General features: G+C 34.9%; 1 pseudogene; it reads right to left on the reverse strand.

The window, feature by feature from the left end:
- Positions 1 to 6,873: 6,873 nt before the first annotated feature.
- LOC122896521 lies at positions 6,874 to 7,654 on the reverse strand (annotated as a pseudogene).
- Between the last annotated feature and the right edge of the window lie 13,106 nt (positions 7,655 to 20,760).

Raw genomic sequence — 20,760 nt, forward strand, 5'->3', positions numbered from 1 at the left:
CTCTCTAAAATAAATAAATACATGTTTAAAAAATAAAAAATAAAAATCACCAATAAGCATATGAAAATATTCTTAACATCACTAGTCATTAGGTAAATACAAATCAAAACCACAGAACACAACACTTAACACATATTACAATGGCTATGATTTAAAAAAAAACATGAAATAGGTGTTGATAAGGATGCATAGCAATTGGAATCTTCATGTAATGAAGGTTGGAATGCAAAATGTTTCAACCACTTTGGAAAAAAATTTGGCAGTTTCAGAAATATAAATATGACCTAGCAATTCTACTCTTAGGTATATGTACCCAAAAGAACTGAAAATAAGGACTCAAATACCTGTACACCAATGTTTATTGCAGTATTATTTACAATAGCCAAGAGGTGGAAACAACCTAAGTGTTCATCAATAGATAACTGGATAAATATAATGTATTATATACATACAATAGAATACTATCCAGCCATAGAAAGGAATGAACTTTGGTATATACTATAGCATGGATGGACTTGAAAACATTATGCTATAAGAAATGTAACAAATATAAAAGGAAAAATATTTTATGATTCCACCTATTTGAAAAATCTAGCACAAGCAAATTCAAGAGACAGAAATTATAATAGAGGTTATTAGGAGCTAGGGGAGGGGAAATGTGAAGTTATTGCTTGATGGGTACAAAAAGTTTTTCTTTGAGTTGAGAAAGTTTTAGAAACTCAGATAAGAGATAAGGGGTAAGTTACAACAACATTGTAAATGAAATTAATGACACAGAATTGCATACTTAAAGTGATTAAAATGGTAGGATTTATGTCATTTATAACACAATAAATGATTATGATAAAACCCACAGCAATAAAAATAAAAACCATTAAATAATATATACCTTGTAATTTCATTTATGTTAAAATTAAAGGTATAACTTTATTTCAGCTCTAATAGGTAACAAGTGTAGGAGTTGACATTCCATCCACACATGAATAAGCTAAATATCTCAAAACCAACTTTTCTTGGACTTATCATTGAACTGAGGTGGCAGGAAAAACCACTACCCCGAAATTTGGAGAGTCGGGCAAACCCAAAAAGTCATAAACAAGATATGCTTCCTTGATGCAGAAGCTGCTGGAGCTGTAACTGGTAGGAAAACTTATATGGCAATTTCGATGAATTGTTGGAGGTTAGTGTTGACTTGTGTGGGAGTGAGAAAGTGCTGGCAGTCACCATCTGAGAAGGAGCCCCACACTTTCATTGTTTTAACTTGTAGTAATCCTAGAATGTTCTCCTCATGAAAATTCAAAAAAATCCCCTAATGTTTCTGGCAGGAAGAGAGGAAGATTATTACAAAATACACCCAGAACCTTATTTGTAAGAAATAGTATTTTCACAGAAAAGGATTAACAGAACCTTATGCGAGGGAAGAAAGGACATTCTTTATATCCCAAGCTTCTGTAACTTTTCTGTTATCTAAGAAGGAGAGAACAATACCAGCAGAGAAAGCTTGTGAAAGTTATAATCTGGAGACATGGGTCAATAAAATATTGAGGTGTACAGAACTCACCACCACATCAACAGGACTCTAGTGCATTAACAGTGGACTGCAGATGAAAGAGTTGAAAGACACAGATTCTAGGAGTATGAGTACTTGGGGAATTCCAAAGTAAACAAGTGAGACAAAAACAAGGGCCCTAGAGAAATCTGAAGCCTTGGAAAAATAAACCTAAAAAAAACATTAAAAATGAAACATTAAATAATTTAATTTTAAAAGCCTAGTAATAAAAAAAAAGCCTAGTAATTAGCCAGATGAACATGAATCTTCACATTAAAGGACTATTTACTTCAATTCCTACTACCTGATACAAAAAGTCTATTTTTTTCAACAAAAAATTAAAATGAATTTCAAAAAGCAAGAAAAAATACAGACTGAAAAGACAAAGTAAGCATTAAACTACACTGAGATATGAAAGAGGTGATTAAATTATCAGATAAGAGCATGGGGACAGGACCCGTGGGCAGGAAGAGCTGCTGCCCCGGGTTGTGAGGGATGGCAGGTTATGTACCTTGCGGTTGGGGGAAGGTGAGGGGAAGGGGGGTTTCAACGGAGTTTTCATATGTTAAAGAGGGCCTACAAGGTGCCAGGAGGAGACCTTGCCCTTGTGGCTTGATCAATGTATTAACATCAAGATAGCTGGGAGATTCTTGGTGGGGTATTATGATCCTGCTATCATTTACATTCTCTTCTACCTCAGCCTCCTCCAGTTTCGTTTATGATGGGGAGGGAGACATTAGGGCTTGAGGAACTGAGAGTTATTTACCTCTGGAAATTTGTGCTATTGATAAGGTAACCTCCCTGTTTGTAGATCTCCAGGACATTTTAGAGCAAGGGAGATTCCTGTCTTGCAGGATTGTGATCTCTGCAAGTTAACTATTTGTCTATGGCAGTCCGGGGTGCCTGAGGAATGCTACACATATTACGGAGGGGCCCACGCTCCTTGGTGGCTAGGGAGACAGTGTGCATACTCCACTGATTGGATGTCTCCGCTTGACCTGACTCATCCCTGCATTCGGGCTCTGTTATTGCCACCTGATCTGACCTGCCCTTGTATTTGAACTCTGTTATCAGAAACTGGTCGGCCATATTTTACTGGTCTCCCAGACTTGCTTTTAAGTAAGTTCCCCTTGGTGGGTGGAGGGACACGGTCAGTTTAAGTTTTACTGCATAAACAACAAAATGGCTGTTCAACCAAGGTGGCGCTGCTCTGGCTAAATAGGCCCTTACACAACCATGCCTGCAAAATAAACAGCCAGTTTTTGTCTATGGTTAATCTCAGAAGAATATCATTCTTACATCGTACCATCTGCCTGCTTAGCTCCCTTTAAAAATCCTCTCCAACCTCATAAACCTCAAACTATACCTTATTTCTATCCTTCCCATAAAAACTTCTACCTGGTTGTCTTGTTGCCTCTATTAACACCCTCATCTGTGTCCTCCAAGGTTTTCATTCTAGTATATATAAATTTACATGAGGTATATAATATATTATATGTAATAATATTTTATTATTATCAATATCTATATGTAATATTATATGTAATTTATAAAAATTATATGTCTTTCATGTAAAAAAAATAAATAAATTATCAGATAAGAAAGTTAAAATAATGACTATAAATATATTAAAGGCTTTAATAAAAAATAGACAACATGCAAGAGCATATGGATAATATAAGCTGAAGATGGAAACTCGAGGAAATAAATGAAAATGCTAGAAATCAAATACCACATAAGCAATTAAGAATGTCTTTGATGAGCTAATCAACAGACTGGACATGGTTGAGGATGGAATCAGTGAGCTTACGTATAGGTCAAAAGAAACTTCCCAAACTGAAATGAAGAGTGAATAAACAAACAAATCCCCAGAACATCCAAGATCAGTGGGATGAATTTCAAAGTTTATAACACACATGTACTTGAAATAACACAAGGAAAAGAAACAATTCAGAAAAAATACTCAAAGAATTAAAAACCAATAATTTTCTGAAATTGATGAGAAAGATCAAACCACAGATATACAAGATCAGAAAAGGCCAAGCAGGATAAATACCAAAAAACTGACACCTAGGTACATTATAATCAAATCATATGAAACAAAGATAAAGACAAAAATTCAAAAGAATTTGGAGTAGGGGTGGGAACATTACCTGAGGAGGAACAGAAAGAATTACAACAGCCTGCTCTTTAAAAACCATGTAAGCAAGAAGTGGTGTGAGCGGAAAAACAAACAAACAAACAAACAACCCAATCAGCTGAGAGTTCTGTATTCAGTGAAATTATCCTTCAAATGGTAAGGAAAAATATTCTCTCAGACAGGCAGAAACTGAAAGACCTAAGAAAAATAAACTTCTTGGGGCGCCTGGGTGGCTCAGAGGGTTAAAGCCTCTGCCTTCGGCTCAGGTCATGATCTCAGGGTCCTGGGATCGAGTCCCGCATCCGGCTCTCTGCTCAGCAGGGAGCCTGCTTCCTCCTCCCTCTCTGCCTGCCTCTCTGCCTACTTGTGATTTCTCTCTCTCTGTCAAATAAATAAAGAAAAAAAAGAAAAATAAACTTCTCTACATAAATTTCTTTTGCAAGCTCTTTTGAATAATGGCTCATTATTTGGCCTAATGTGCTCCTCTTAATAAATGCTAATTTAATAAATTGATAACATGCAGTTAAATTTTAAAGTGATGGATTCATTCTGTATGATATTGTAATAGTAAATACATGATACCAATGATCATCAAAATTATAGAACTTCACATCCTAATGAATGAAACAATTTTTAAAAAATCATCAAAGAAGTTGGGAAATCTCAGATGAAATGCAGAATATGACAGAAGAATCTCAACGTATAAAACCTCACTTAAAGAGATGGAAAATAAGGAAGTGCCCTACATGAGTTTGAAAATTAATGGAATCTGAAACCAATCTACACCATATCTAAGAACTAAACAATTAAATTAATGAGTGATGAGTGATAGGTGCCATGTTTCTCATTATTGTAGTAAACAGGTTACAGATCTATCATGAGAGGAGGCTAGAATCATTTATATGGTATGGAATAGAGTAAGAGATGGGTAACTAAACATATATTTCCTTGCTCTATTAGCTGAGGGGACCTAGACTTTATAGTTGTAATAATCACACTTAGGACCCTAGATTTTGATTTCTAACACTATTCTCCAACATTAGAAACCAGGTCTTCTCTGGGAAATGACTGATTCTAGGACAAGAACAGGAAATACACAGGACAAATTTGGAACATCTTATGTGCTAGAAAGTTAGACAGTGCTAAACAAACAAATGAACCACAATAATGTGAAAAGGCCAGGAATCAACTAAAAGAGCTATGTTGACCACGCTGGATAAATTCAAGCAATAACAATAAAAAATAGTATCGAATTATAAGAAAGATGTAGGATAAGTATACATGAGTCGATACTTATATAAACCAATAACTAACTAATTAAGTAAATAAATAAATGGGAGAACGGAGAAAAATCTAGCATGGAGAAGAATTCTGAATTTTTTTTGTAGATACTCCATCCTTAAGGAAAGGAAGTGTAATTCCTCATTCTTTTTAAGTGTGGGCTACACACAGAGATTGATTTCCAGAACACACTATGGGAAAGAGGAAAAATAGAGTAACTTTATGCTGGAGAAATCTGACAAACATTATTTCAACCAGGTGGTCAAGATGAACATCAACAGTGATAAAGCATACTGACAGCACATTCCCCTGATACTATGTGATAAAATGTGTGTTAACCCTATGGTCCTAGTCTAACCATGAGAAAAAAATAAAACAAATCAAAAAAAAAGTAAATTCTTGATTGCCTTCATTTTTCATTCCCCTTGGATGCCTGTGGGACTTTTTCATACATGTAGTCCGACAAATTCATCAAGTTTTGACATCTAGGGATCATTCTTGCTCATTTTTTCCTGGCACCCGGTGAGAGAACTCAGTCTATAGATTCAAGCATTCCTTTATTTCACAGCAATTTCATTCCATAATAAAGTAATATGCATATATTTTTGTTTCATTTCTTCTGCTTTATTAAAAAAAACAATTATCTAATTTAAAGGGCATCAGTTTTTGGCTTTCATATCAAACTCCTAATTAGTTGTTCCTCTATGTAGGTTTTTAAAGCATTGCTTGTAACTTTCATAGGTCTCATTCATGTCTCTGACTTAGTACTCTACAATGATATGCACTGAGTCCCTACTTCATTGAATAGAAACTGACATTAGAAAAAGTAAAATTTTTTTCTTTTGCTTTCACGATCCATTCAATACCACTGAAACACAATAAGCACTTAGATAATTTATGGTTCACCTGCCATTACTAACATTGCTTAACATCTGCAAAGTTGAAACTCAGGTATCTCCTTGTAGCATTTCCAATGTGGTTAGCCTTGCTTCCAAGTCATTTCTTTTAGATAACAGACTGAACAGTTAAAAAAATAACATACATTTAAGCATACTGGGTTTTGTGCATTTAATGCTTTTGTCACCAACAAAGTGATGCCCTCTTCTTACTTTGATTTCCATACTCCCAAGTATCATTTGTATGATTTAAGGGGCATTAACAATTAGGCTGCTCTTTCCCAAAATTCTGCATGTCTTTATTTTACAAAAATGTGACAGATCATGAAACTGTCCTTCAACTTGATCCTAAGCTTTCAGAATCTGTGGTTTTAGCTTGTGATCTTTCCCCAGTTATACTATATATGTTGTTATCTTCTTTGCTTTTAGCTCTTTCCATGAGAAGTTATGAAATCATAATGAAACTCCACTGTTTTATGTATATGTACATGTGTATGAAATTTAAGTACAGAGATGATATATGTCTATATGTCGTTTTATATATTCATGTGCATATAAATTTCATTAAAGATTTTATCTTAACTCATTACTTCTTTTTAAGATGGAAAGATCTTCTTTACTAATGACCTCAACCAAATTTCCTTAGATATAGGAGTCAAACTCAAGTACTTAGAAAACCAGTTAAAATTGCATTATCCAGCAACTCATTAGTAGTAACATATTGCCAAGTGAAACAACTTGGAAAAGAGGGGGGAAGGAAGGGGAGAGGAGGGAGGAAAAGTAAAGAAAAGGAATAAAGTTGATCAAGTGAAATTCCTTTTTAATTCTTGAGAACAATGAAATTCTTGCTTATTTCTGCAAAATATTTTCCAAATGGGTACAAAATGGAACCAAGACAGAGAATCCCATAAGAACCTGAAGAGGTGCAACATGAAAAGCTAAGATTATCCAGCAGCGAGTATTGCAGTCTTCAGGTACCAGCTGCCTCCTATTACTGTTCCCAAGAGTTAGTGGGATGAAAATGTCTTCCCTGTGATTATTCTCATCTTTTTTCTCAGCATCTGGGCATGCACTGTTCAGCACTTTGAGAAGGTCGGATGTTTTTGCCCAAATATGTGTGTGCACATAGGTCTCAGAGCCCTTGATGTGGTAGTGCAGATAGTCCTGAAATGTGTCGATCAGGTTGATGGCGTTGTCTCCACTGGCACTGGTGTGGCAAGGGAACAACCCAAAGGGAACATAGCCAATATTGTTGCCCATGGCATCACTGATGTCTTTCAGTCCCAGAGGAGGTTCCCTGTGGCTAAAGAGGATGTGAGGGGCTGTGGTGCTGGCTCTGTGTCCTTCTTTGAACTCCAGCATGAACACTTTTCCAATGACCACACTATGGTCATCCATAAGCATTGTGCTGAAGACTACTGTGACTCTTTCCTTTTTACACTCACCATACATGGTCTCATCATCCCTATAATAGATAACTTCCCTGTTCCCTCCTTCCTTGCCTTTTTGTTGGAATTCAAGAATTTCTCCAAGACAGAGACAAAAACAATTTCATTTCAACTTACCAGCCAATAAACAATGGAACCCTTGGATGCTGGCAGATTTTCAAGGTTATTTGGCAAAAAGACATTGTATCCTCATTCAAGATTTACCAAGATACTCCCATACACCCTCTTCAATAACTCATCAGCACCATGTGCCTGAAATTCCTTGTGGAAGTTCAAAGAAATACTGACCATCAGGATTAGGATTTTATTTTATTTTTTTTAAAGATTTTATTTAATTATTTGACAGGCAGAGATCACGAGTAGGCAGAGAGGCAGACAGAGAGAGAGTGGGAAGCAGGCTCACTGCTGAGCAGAAAGCCCAATGCAGGGCTCGATCCCAGGACCCTGGAATCATGACCTGAGCTGAAGGCAGAGGCTTAACCCAATGAGCCACCTAGGCGCCCCAGGATTAGGATTTTAAATATGATAAAGGACTCCATCGAAATCTGCCAATGTGACTTCTACTGCTTCTGGTTTGTTACTGGGCTCTGCCATCGTGAGCTTGAGTGTGAGTGTCTCTCTGATGATGCACTTGTTCACCTGATCATGCAGGATCAAGACCGCAGCTACCCCCACCCTCATCCCCACAAGACTGAACCCACCTACCAAACCACCAGTGCTACCAGCAAGCTCAGCCACCGCCAAGCTCCCGGCTCTAGCTGGCCACTTCTGCTCTTACACCCACTTTCCCTTGCTGCCCAGATGTGCAGCCCCACAGTGTCATTTCTTCTCCATCCCTCGTGAACATGCAATGCAGGACTAATGCATTACTTTCTTGTCATACATCATTGCTACAGGTTCAAGATACATTATCCAATAAAAGAAGAGAGCTACAAAATAGCATAGTTACACTTTGAAGAAGACTATAATAAATTCCATTACCATTTTAATAGTTGCTTTTTCTTGGTGATAAAACTGTGGTTACAAATTTATAATATTATCTAAAATTTTATGAAAATTTATCAACATATATATTTGTGTGTTTACAAATGTAATTTGCCTTATAATAACTAAACAAATTCTTGTTCTCATGGAGCTCATATAACAATGTTTTTGTAGACCAAATTGATAAACTAGTAACTTTATTAGATGTCATAATGCAAGTATTACAAGAAAATTACAAAAATCTATCAAGGTTCAAAACAGATGATTATTACTGAAAAGTTGTTTAACTATACAAATCTATATATAATTCAAATGTGGTAAATTTTGTAAAGAAAAGAGGAAAAAAATCCTTTGTATGATGGGACCCATTATCACATAGAATGTTGGGAAAATTCATGATTTTCAATATTAATTGTCTTCTAATATGAAGATAGGAGCAATACCCATGCCTCTTTCAAAGGTTCGCATATAGCCTTAATCCTCTGCCACAGTCACCCTATGACACACACAAGTTGTAGAACTGCCTTGTCTCTGCTCTGGTTTGAAGGAGCTTAACTGTGTATATAAACATGTTTATAGGCATTCTTGCCTGATCCCTGAGTCAAGTGAACTGAAACTGCCCCAACTGTCTACTGATGCCTGGTTCTAACCATAGTTCCTAACTCAACTCTATACCTTATGCCCAGGTAACAGCTGTGAATCCTGACAGGAGTCATGAATTGTTCTAACCTAATTTCTGCTTAGTTTGAACCTCACTATGCTGTGACTATTGCCACACACATTCCACCCCAACTCTCACCTCCGTCCCATCTCTTTTACATAGACACACACACAATGTGGATGTGTACATGTAATCACATCTAAATATGTTGCCCACAGCCAGTTTTATTTTTTGAAAACCTTGCCAAGAATATATATACTCAGAACCTGAGTTCTGATTGTGCTTTCCAGAGAGCTGAGCCCCTTTGCTCCACCATCAAAACTTGTAGTAAATAAACATAATTATTCTCCTGTCTCCTGAAAGCTCTAATGCTCTGCCTTGGCTGGTAGAGTCTGGTCTTGGCATGATTATCACATAATTTATCTCTTACTAGGTATATATACTTATTTTGAAAATATTTTAAGGATATTTTAAACCTCAAAGTCAAGAGCCTTGTCTCTAACCCATTTATTTACAATACAACAGCCTTTCTGCGGTTTTATTTGAAGCAAGGAGATCTTGGATGATCTGTATGTTTGTTTGGCTTTTGTTAAAAGTGTACACTGGAAGGTGGAAATAAATGTCACTTATTTATTCTGTACTTCTACAAGTTTCTCTGTCTTTGCCATCTATGCTTTGGAAATATCTGATTTTATCTGATTGTGTTTTATTTTTAATAAGTAAGTTAATTGGGAAACAACCCCAAAGAGCTATTCTTGTCATTCATTTTGTCCTTTAAGAAGGAGATGCAGTTGTGGGCTACTTCTACTCCTTCAAATGTAAAATTATACTATAACTTCAACATGTTTTATTTTCTCCTCTGGTCTCTCTATATGTTTATGCAGATGAGCCACCTTTGCTATTAAAATTTTGGATCCTAAATTCAAGATATAGCAACTGCATATTCAGACACTCAGAGCAAATTAAGATGTGGTTTTGTTAAGTAAATAAATATCATGAAAAATACCCATGCTTTGCATTTCTTACTAGGAGTAACTAGGACTGAATAACAGATACCAAAATCATATATATTTAATGTTCCTAAATATTGCCCATTACTAGAATACTATGCCTATAAGAGGTGCCAAATAAAAAATTATATTGTACTCCATATAAACTTAGACTAATTTACATAAATCTCAACACATATTTTGTACAATTTCAAATTCTATGGAAATGTGAATTTAATATGTTGGACCCTAAATCTATTTTTTCAATATTTTTTCAGACTTTCACGAGTCTGTGAATTGGAATGAAGCCACTTCCAGGTGACAATAAGTAACAAGCTCTGCATGAAAATAATGCATTCCTAGATTTATTCTTGTGTGGTGAGGGGAAGATAAAGACAATGTATGGATTATGAAGTAAGATATAAAATAGATGAGATTAGGTAGCTCAAGAAAAAAATTAACAATGACTCACTTTACCCTTTTAAACCCCAAGCAAACATGACCTAGTCTCCAAATTTTCACACTTGTCTTCTATCCAACTTAGAACTTTCTTCTGGGGCTAGGAGTACTATTCTCTGAGAAAGAGCTTTCTTATATCGATTTCCCCTTCAAGCCATGCTTCCCTACAAATTATCCTTCCTATATATAGGTGGTTCAATTTCTTCCTCATCTTCCTGACTGCAGTAGGACTATAGATATAGTAGCAATAAAGGACAGATACTATTATCCCATTCTATGGATGAGGAAAAAGAGGCTCAAAGAGTTTATTACTATAAATTAAAGGGCTATTAAAAAAGAATATTCAAAATTTAACTGTGAATCCTATTCTCATTCTCCAATAAGACATCTTTTCCAGAAAGGGAGCCATATTCTTTAAAAAAAGAATTTTCTAGAAGGATATTGATATAACAACTAACTTTAAACTTTACATTATCTGTCGCTTTGGATATATTAGCAAAAGGGTTCCTAGCCACACACTCTACATGGTACCTATTCATTCCCTGATACCTATTCATTGAATCAAAAGTATGGAAGTATGTATGGGAAAATAGTAATAAACAAAACACGTATGGTCCCGGTCTTCATGAAGCTTGAAGTCTTATAGGGAGAAAGCAAAAACTGTAGTTACGTTAGTGTTTTTGGTTTTGTTTTTGCTTATTATGAGGCTCCTACCTTGTAATCACCACAATCATATTCTCTTGTATCAAGACGCTATCTTAGTACTCTGAACAGCATGTCAAAACAGGTTGGAAAGGATTAATTTTATGAGTCCTTCTAGAGACTGCAGTGTTCTTTCCCCAGGAGTGCCAATGCTTCCATAGTCCATTGGTGGAAATAGATTGCTATTATTTTTGCCCATTATAACTGCAAGTAGAATTTAAATTTCTTTCTCATTAACCATCTGCTTGACAAGCAAACCACCAATTTCTTATTGACAAAGCCCTAACAGTAACTGGAGTGGGCTCATTCTTTTTTTCTTTTTAAAATTTTATTTCAATTTTTATTAAGTTCTAGTTAGTTAACACATATGGTAAAACTGGTTTCAGGTATAGAATTTTGTGATTCAAAATTTACCTATAACATCCAGCGCTTATTACAAGTGGCCTCCTTAATTCCCATCACCCATTTAACCCATCCCCCAACCAACTACCTCCATCAACCCTCAGTTTGTTCTCTATAGTTAAGAGTCTCTTATGGTTTGCTCCTCTCTGTCTCTTTTTCTCCCTTCCCTGTTACAGTGGAATATTACTCAGCTATCAAAAAGAATGAAACCTTCCAACTTGCAATGACATGGATGGAGCTAGAGTGTATTCCACAAAGCAAAATAAGCCAGACAGAGAAAGACAAATGCCATAAAATTTCACTAATGTGTGGAATTTAAGAAACAAAACAGAGGAACATAATCTCTCTTGATATCTCAGACAGGCTACTTCTTAGCCTACCATACCTAGGCTGATCTTTCTAGCCTCTAGCTTCTAGTCTTTGCTGATACAGCTTTATTACTCTAATCTAAGCCTTAGGTCTAAAAACAGAGGGCACACTGGCCCCAAGGATCACAGAGATGTCAAAGATGTCAAAGATTAGGCAAAAACTCAACAAAAATTAAAAAGGGGGGAGGGATGAAAATGAGACTTCTGCTACCAGGAATACAGCAGATTAGATCATTTGAAAAACCATCCTACTATAAAACAATTATATTTTAGAAAGAAGTTACTGAGACACCTGGGTGGTTCAGTCTGTTAAGCCACTGCCTTCGGCTCAGGTCATGTTCCCAGGGTCCTGGGATGGAGCCCCACATTAGGCTTCTTGCTCAGTGGGGAGCCTGCTTCTCTCTCCGACTCTGACTACCAGTCTGCCAGCTTGTGTGCACTCTGACAAATAAATAAATAGATAAAATCTTTTTAAAAAAAATAAAGAAGTTACTTAGTAAAACGTCATAGAAAACACAGAATGTAGGTGGATCTCCAAAAACCCAATAATTACCTACACTTCGAAAAAGGTAAAAAATCACAGAATAAATTGAAAGTAGAAGTGATCAGATAACGAGAAGGGAGAACAGAGTTATCATCATGGGAAAAGCCAATGGAAGAACTGTTATTATGACACTAAGCCTCGATGTTTTAAAAGGCAGAGAAGCTGAAATGAACATATATAGATTAATTCAGGAATTTCAAGAAAGTATAAAGTAATTATCTCTACCTAAATCATGAAGTAAACACAAATCCTATTCAGAGAAAAATGTACAAAATTCAGCAACTGAAAAACTCCCAACAGATTTAGACCAAGTAAACAAGACTTCAAAATCAAAGATCCACAAAACCATAAGGAGGTCAACAACTATAACAGACAATCGGAAGAAACTGAAAACAACAGATTTAAACGCAGGATATGCAACAAATTTTCTAAAAATAAAGATTGGGGTCACAAAGATAAGAAAGGAACAACTTATTATCAAGAATGACCAGACATATCTCACAAAGAAATAAATAGGACTTCTAGAAAATTGGTTGAAAGTATATAGAGATACATAAATATATGGTGTGTATAAGATATACATTTAGATATTTACAAATACATTTCAACGTTTAGTATTTTAAAATATTGTATATATGTGGGAGAGCAAGACTTCAGGCAGTAAAAAAGACAATAACAACAGAAACATGCATAAATGCCAACAGCTCTATGCATGTGGCAAAAGCCAATTATTTCTGCCATTGGTCCGTGCTGAAAACAGTACATACTGAAAACAGCAATGATGGTGGACAAGACAGCTGGGCCTACTGTGATCAGTTCTCCCATTCCATGGCTCCCTAGTATCCATGCCAATAATCTTACACAGTTCCCCTGCTGTCCTCAAATGACTGCTTTCTTGAGTTGTTTTTCCCTCTTTGCTTCCAAATACTTTACATTCCATGATTCCATAATAAAACCAAGAGTACACCCCAACTCAGGGGCTTCACCTCAGCACCTGCACCTCTTGCCAGTACCTGGTGCAGCCCTTTTGCGCCTCTCTTTGTTCCAAATTATTGGACTCTGAGTAATCATTTCATCTCTAGACAAGCAGTATCTGCACATTTTGCCCATGTGGATAAGTTTTACCTTTCCTACCTCTCAACTTATGTCAGCAAATTCTGCCTTGAATTTGGGGGTGTTATTTTATGGAGAGGTTTTCTTGCCCCTTCCCCATTGGCAAATGACTTTTGCTGTTGCCCTTCCACCAGGAGCAAAAGGAATTTTCCTGTACCCTTTCCCCATAATGAAAGGTTTTGCCTGAACCCTGTGTCAGAATGGTTTTGCTTCTACCCTTCATTCTGAAAAAACTGGATCTTTGCCTAAGTATTGGGGGTGAGGCAAAGAGGTGCTCCTCTTTCCCCAGTGGCCAAAGGCAATTTCTTCATATAAGAGAAGGAGACAGGTAAGGGTATGGGACATAATACTAGTCTGACAATGGAGCCAATATGCCTGCAACAATCACTCTCAATCTTATCTTCTGCCCTGCCTCCTAATCTTGTATGTAACCAGTGGAGACCATGTGAAAGACAAAGTAAATTAACATTACTCTTGTGTGGGAAGCTCTAGATTGTTCTAAACTGGTGTATTAGCCCGCATTCAACCATTATGCAATTTGTCAAAATTTTAGTTGTGTCACGTTTTAGTACTTCCATGGCACTTTCCTCTTCCTCCCAAGAAAGAATTGATGTCACTTGTCTCTCCTCAGAGAGTCGTGTCATTTTTTGGAAATAAAATTTCTCAAATTCTCATTAGCCTTGTGAGCATAGCTCTCTGGTGGTTTCAAGAAGAGTTATGATTTTGTATTTTATTTGGCATTTTTTCATTATGGAAATACAGACAAAATTCTCTTCCAACAATCTCTATCCCAAGCAGAAACAGAAACAGGAGTTCATAATTAATTATATAATATAAAAAATATAACACTGTATTTTATAGTTTAAAACAAAAGAAATGTAATTAAAATATTATAAGTCTTTTCTATCTTACCATGAAGAGAAATAATATTAATTTTAAGCATACCATAATAAATTAAGAATGTATATTTAAATTTTTTAAGCAGCAACCTAAAATGAAGGCAAAGATGTATGTCTTAAGGCCCAACAGAGGAATTAAAATGAAATACTAAAAAATATTTTAAATTCAAAGTAAATATTGACAAGAAAGATAAGAAAAACAAATGACATATAGGAAAGTAGCCTTAATGCAACCATACAGATTATTAGATTAAATGCCCAAAGTTTTAACATTCTATTTCAAAGGCCGATATTGCCTGGTTGGATAACAAAGACTGATATATGTTGCATACAAGAAATTTACTTTAAATATAAGAAATGAGGAAAAAAAGAAAAAATGAAAGCAGTCCATTGATGTGAAAGTCAAAGCTAAGAAAGTTAGGAGTTTATACTAATAGATTAAAAAGACTTCAAGGGAGGAGCAATACCTCAGAATTATTTGTCAATGATAAAAACTGACACATCACAAAGAAACAAAAAACCATCATAACTTTCAATGTGCCTAATAACACATAAAGAAAAAAACTAACAAAAGTAAAACAAAAATAGATAAAATCTGTCATCATGACTCAAAATTATAGCACTCCTCTCCCAGTCATTGATAGTAACACTATGTATTCACCTAGCTTATATTACTTAAATATTAATCCCATAATTGATTGATACAAATTTCTTTTCAAATGAACATGACATATTCACCATCATAGATCATATACTGGGCCATAAAACATGTCTCAATCAATTTCAAATTTTATAATCTCACAGGCTATCTTCTCTAACTGAAGGAAATTAAACAAGAAACCAGTACCAAGAAAAATACCTAGAATTTCCACAATTATTTGGAAATTAAAAAACATACTTCTAAGTAACCCATGAGTGAAGCTAAAGGAGTATGTGTTTAGATGGAAAGCTATGCCTTAAATGATTATATTAGAAAAGAACAATTACCTCAAATCAATTATCTAAGCTTCTACCTTGAGAACTATAAGAAGAACAAATTGCATTCAAAGTAAAGAACATTAAAAAAAAACAGAAATAAATTACATAGAAAATGGACAAACAAAAGGGACAATCAATTAAGGCAGTTCTTTTAAAAGATCGATAAAATTAATGCACTTTAGAAAGGGAGAGAATAGCATAATGAAGACACAAATTTACAGTATCAAGGAAAAAGGGCACTATTTCTGTAAATCACTTAGATTTTAAAATTATGAATGAGCATTAATAATTTTATGCCAATAATTTCAAATATTTAGATAAATTGGACAAAGCCTTTAAAGACACCAACTACCAAACTTACTAAAGTGGAAATAAAAAATTAAATAACCTTTACATATTAAAATAATTAAACCAATTAAAAAATCTTCAAAAAAAGAAACAACAGACCCAGATGATTTCATATGAACTGTATCTAACATGTAATAAGTCCAAAACTAAAAAATTACTTTAGAAGACAGGAGAAAGAACACTTCCCAAATTATTTTATGAGGATTACATATTCATAATGATTAAAATCAGAAAAATACATTACAAGAATAGAGAACTACAAACAAATGTCCTTATGAACTAAGACAAAAAATACTTAACAAAGCATTGAAAATTAAATCTAGCAACCCATCAAAGGGACTGCACACAATTTCTATGTAAATTTTATTTCGGGAATTCAAGGTTGGTTTCACATTTAAAAGTCTATCCATGCAATTTACTACATTAACAGAATGAAGGATAAACATATATGGTCATCTCAATATGTGTAGGAAAATCATTCAACAAAATTCAATAGGATCCATGATAGAAGCTCTTAGCAAACTGAGAATAAAATAGAAGTTATTTAATCTGAAAGAAGTATCAGTAGAAAACCTACAGCAAACATAATAATAATAATGAAATATTGAATGTGGTCCTTGGAAGATCCAGAAAATTATAAACCCACCCTAACCATGTCTATTGAGCACTGTACTGGATATTTAAGTCACAGTAAAAAGACAATCAAAACAAAACATATAAATACTGGAAAGGATAAAATAAAACTTCTTTAACAGCAGAGGACACGACTCTCTATGTAAGAACTGCTTAAACATCTCTAAAAGTCACTGCTGTAAGTTAATGTACCAAGATTATAAAAAAGCAATAACATACATTCTATTTATGTATGGTATAAGCAAATAATATGAAATGAAATATTATTTTAAATGCTATAAATTATTTGAGAGTAAAAATCATGATATGTCTGAAACATGTACACTAAAACCAGACTTTAAATTATATGTAGAAATGCAGAAGTCCTATAATAGACAAAACAATCTTGAAAGTAAGTACACATTTTGAGGCCCCTTTCAATTCAAGGTTACTCTCTAACTACACTAATCAAGATAGTATGATAGTGACACAAAGAGATAAATAGATCAGTGGATCAGAATAGAGCAGAGTGTTTCAAAACAGTTCTCATCATAATTCTATCAGGATTATACATTTTGTATGGATAAAAATTGACTTAAGAGATATGTAAAAATATATCCCTAAAAAGAAATGTACAGGAATATTCATAAACCCTTCATTCAAAATAGTTTAAAATGACATACAACCCAAATGTCCTTAAATGGGGAAATGCAAAAACAAATTGTAATATTCACGCCATGGAATACTATTGAGCAATACACTGGAAAAAATGTTGATGCATAAATGGGGATAAATCTCACTGTTAGTATACTGAGGAAAATAGACACAAAGATTACTTATGATATAGTGTTTTTTTATAGAAAATTATAGATTGCCAAAAATTAATTCGTGATTTTAAAAAGTAAGAACAGTGAGTCCCTCTGGAGGAGATTTACTGGAAAGGGATATGAAGAAACATTCCAGAGCACATATCAACATCATAAAAATGTACTTTAAGAATTTATATATTTCACTGAATATTAATTTTATCTATTAAATGTGTATGAAAATATTGAATTCTAACTAAACTGATTTTTTTGCAGTATTTCAGATTCAGGTAATCTGAAATTACCTATGTGTATTTTTTGCTTAAATAAATGAATAAATAATGAAAGTTTTCTCACTGTTAGGAAAATGAATTCAACATATGAATAGGAAAAGACTAGCATATATTTTTCAATAATGGAATTTCAGGTATCAATGTAAACCCAAAATTTAATTGGCAACATTGAAAGCTAAGAAATAGTGAATAAAGTTCTATAGAAGATAATGCAAGAATCCCATACTCACATTTATAGAAAGGGTAGGAAGATTTCACCCACATTCTTCTATGACCCATGCTAGTAACAACTCAGTGCCAAAAGAAGTTGCCTCTTCCATGATTTCCCCTGTGCCAGAAATAAACAGAAGAAAAAAAGAGAGAAGACCTACATAAAATATCAGAAGTGAAAAAGGAGACATTCCAATGGTTGCCTCAGAATTAAAATTTATCATGAGGAACTATTATAAACAATTATTTATCAACAAATTTGATAACCTAGAAAAGATGAATAAATTCCTGGAACATACAACTTAACACAACTGAATAAAGAAAAAAACAGAAAGCCTGAACAGCCCATAACACATAAGGACATTGAGTCCATAATAAAAAACCTAACAATAAGCCTGAACAGCCCATAACACATAAGGACATTGAGTCTATAATAAAAAACCTAACAATAAAGAAAAACACATCACCAGAGGACATCAAGATAAATTTTACTGAATTCTAACTATTCTTTTGGTTTTTTAAGTATTTTATTTTTAAAGTAATTTCTACACACAATGTGGGGTTTGAACTTATAGCCCTAAGATCACCAGCTACATGCTCTACTGACTGAGCTGGCTATGTACCCCTAAATATTATTAACCTTTCCCAAAAAACAGAAGAGGGAAACCTCTCAAATTCATTTACAGAGGCCAGAAACTCAATGATAGTAAAGCCAGACAAAGGCACTACAAAAACACCACAGACTGATAATTCAGATGAACATACATGCAAATATCCTCAATTAAGTATGTTCAAACCAAACTCAAATGCACATTAAAAGGATTATGCACCATGACCAAGTATGATTTCTCCCTGGCATACAAGTATGACTCAACATATACAAATAAATATCTATAACAGATTACATTAACAAAATGAAGGATAAAATTACACAGTCATCATAATAAATGCAGAAAAAAACATTTGAAAAAATTCCAAATCAATTCCAAATCAATTCATGACAAAAATGTCAATAAAATAGGTATCAAAGGAACTTACTTCAACTTAACGGAGGCCATATAGGAAATCCCAGAGGTAACATCATAATCATTGGGGAAAACCTGAAAACTTTTCCTCTAAGATTTGGCACAATATAAAGATGTCATTCTAACCACAACATAGTACTAGAAGCTCTAGCTAAGCAATCAGATGAGAAAATGAAGTAAAAGACATCTGATTCAGAGAAAAAGAAGTAAAGTTACCTCTGTTTGCAGAGAATACAACCGCATATGCAGAAAACCCTCAAGACTCAACAACAACAAAAACTGTTATAACTAATAAATGAAATCATTAAATTTTCAGGATACATAATCAACATAAAAATCAGTGGTATTTATTTATATACACAACAAACTATCCAAAAAGCAAACTAAAAAACAATTCCATTTACAAAAGCAACAACAATCAAATACATAGGGGTAAACTTACTCAAATAGGTGAAAGAGTTGTATACCAAAAATTATAGAAAATTCATGTCGAATATTAAAGAAGGTACAGACAAATGGAAAGACATACTATGTTCATGGATTGGAAGAGTTAATGTTGTTTAAAATGCCAATAGTAATAGTATCCAAGTGATCAACATATTCAATGCAATTCTTAACAAAATCCCAATGACATTCTTTACAGAAATATAAAAAAAGAAATCTTATAATTATATAGAACCACAAAAGAGCCCAAAAAGTTAAAGCAAAGCAATGCTGAAAAGGAAGAACAGAACTAGAGGTATCATACATGTCAAACTATCTTACAAATCTATACTAATCAAAACAGTATGCTACAGAGGAGTTAAGATGGCAGAGGGGTACACTAAGTTTGCCTCATCCCTCAAACATCTAGATAAATATCAAATCATTCTGAACACCCAAGAAATTAAACTGAAGACTTAGAAAACAAAACTGCATGGCTACAAATATTAAAACAACCACCTTGGGGAAGGTAGAAACTGTAGAGAGTGGATTTGGGGAGATAAGAACTGTGGGTGCTGTAGAAGGGAGGGAACCCAGAGTATGGAAAATACCAGAAGTTATTACAAGCAGAAGAATGCAAAATCTGAAGTTTTAGAAATCCATGCCCAGCCGGCTTAATATTGCTCCTGTGGGGAAAGAGGGTAGAATCCTGGGAGTAGCCATATTGGTCTGAGGATAAACCTGAGTCTCATGGAGAAAAACAGTTCCCTGGCTTGGAGTGCATTTGGGAGAGGGGACACAACAGAAGACTAGGGGTACCACCATCCTATAGTGTTCCTTAAGAACAGGGAAGCTGGCTGGGGGCAGTAAGCCTGGGTGCCAGCTTTCTCCTGTGCTTTATCACAGACTCTGAACAGTTGCATGGTTGTGTGAACTCTTTGGGGGACAAACCAGCAAACAGGGAAAGTGCAGTGAGACCCGTCAGCAAGGACCCAACCATGCAAGTCCCTAAAACTTGGGATTTTTGAAACCCAACTGCAGGCCTGAGATAAAACACCAGAGTACTGTGCCCCTTTGCAGCTGGGCAGCTCGGACACAATAAAGGTGAATGCAGGGATCTGATAGAAGCTGGGGACACAAAAGGGGTGATTGTTTGCTCTCCTTTGAGGGCTTCCTGAAGAATCCTTTGCAGGAACTCTCCCCTCAGGGAGGAAAGAAGAGGGGTGAAGAATTTTTGCTCTGCCCATCAACACTGACAAACTAATGTGAGCTAAACAATGCCACCAAGTGGAGACTGATGCCACTTATACCAAGCGGCGACCCCTTGCACCCTGCAGGGGCATCTCCACTAAGGAAAGTGGGCCTGAGAATCAGTGCAACAAGTCACAGCCCCAGAAGATCAGCACAAACCCCTTGCATGCACCAAGCATAATAGAGGGCTGCAGATTCTCAGTTCTAGGAGAAATAGGATCTACCTTGCTTTTTATTTTCACTTCTATTTTTAATATAATATAATACTATACTATACTATAATATAATGTAATATAATTTATTGGATCTATCTTCCTTTAACAAGCAAACCAAAACATACCTAAGATCTAGCTTCCTTTTTATTATATGTATTTTTAGA

This window comes from Neovison vison, chromosome X (genome assembly GCF_020171115.1).
Source record: "Neovison vison isolate M4711 chromosome X, ASM_NN_V1, whole genome shotgun sequence".
NCBI classification, from domain to species: domain Eukaryota; kingdom Metazoa; phylum Chordata; class Mammalia; order Carnivora; family Mustelidae; genus Neogale; species Neogale vison.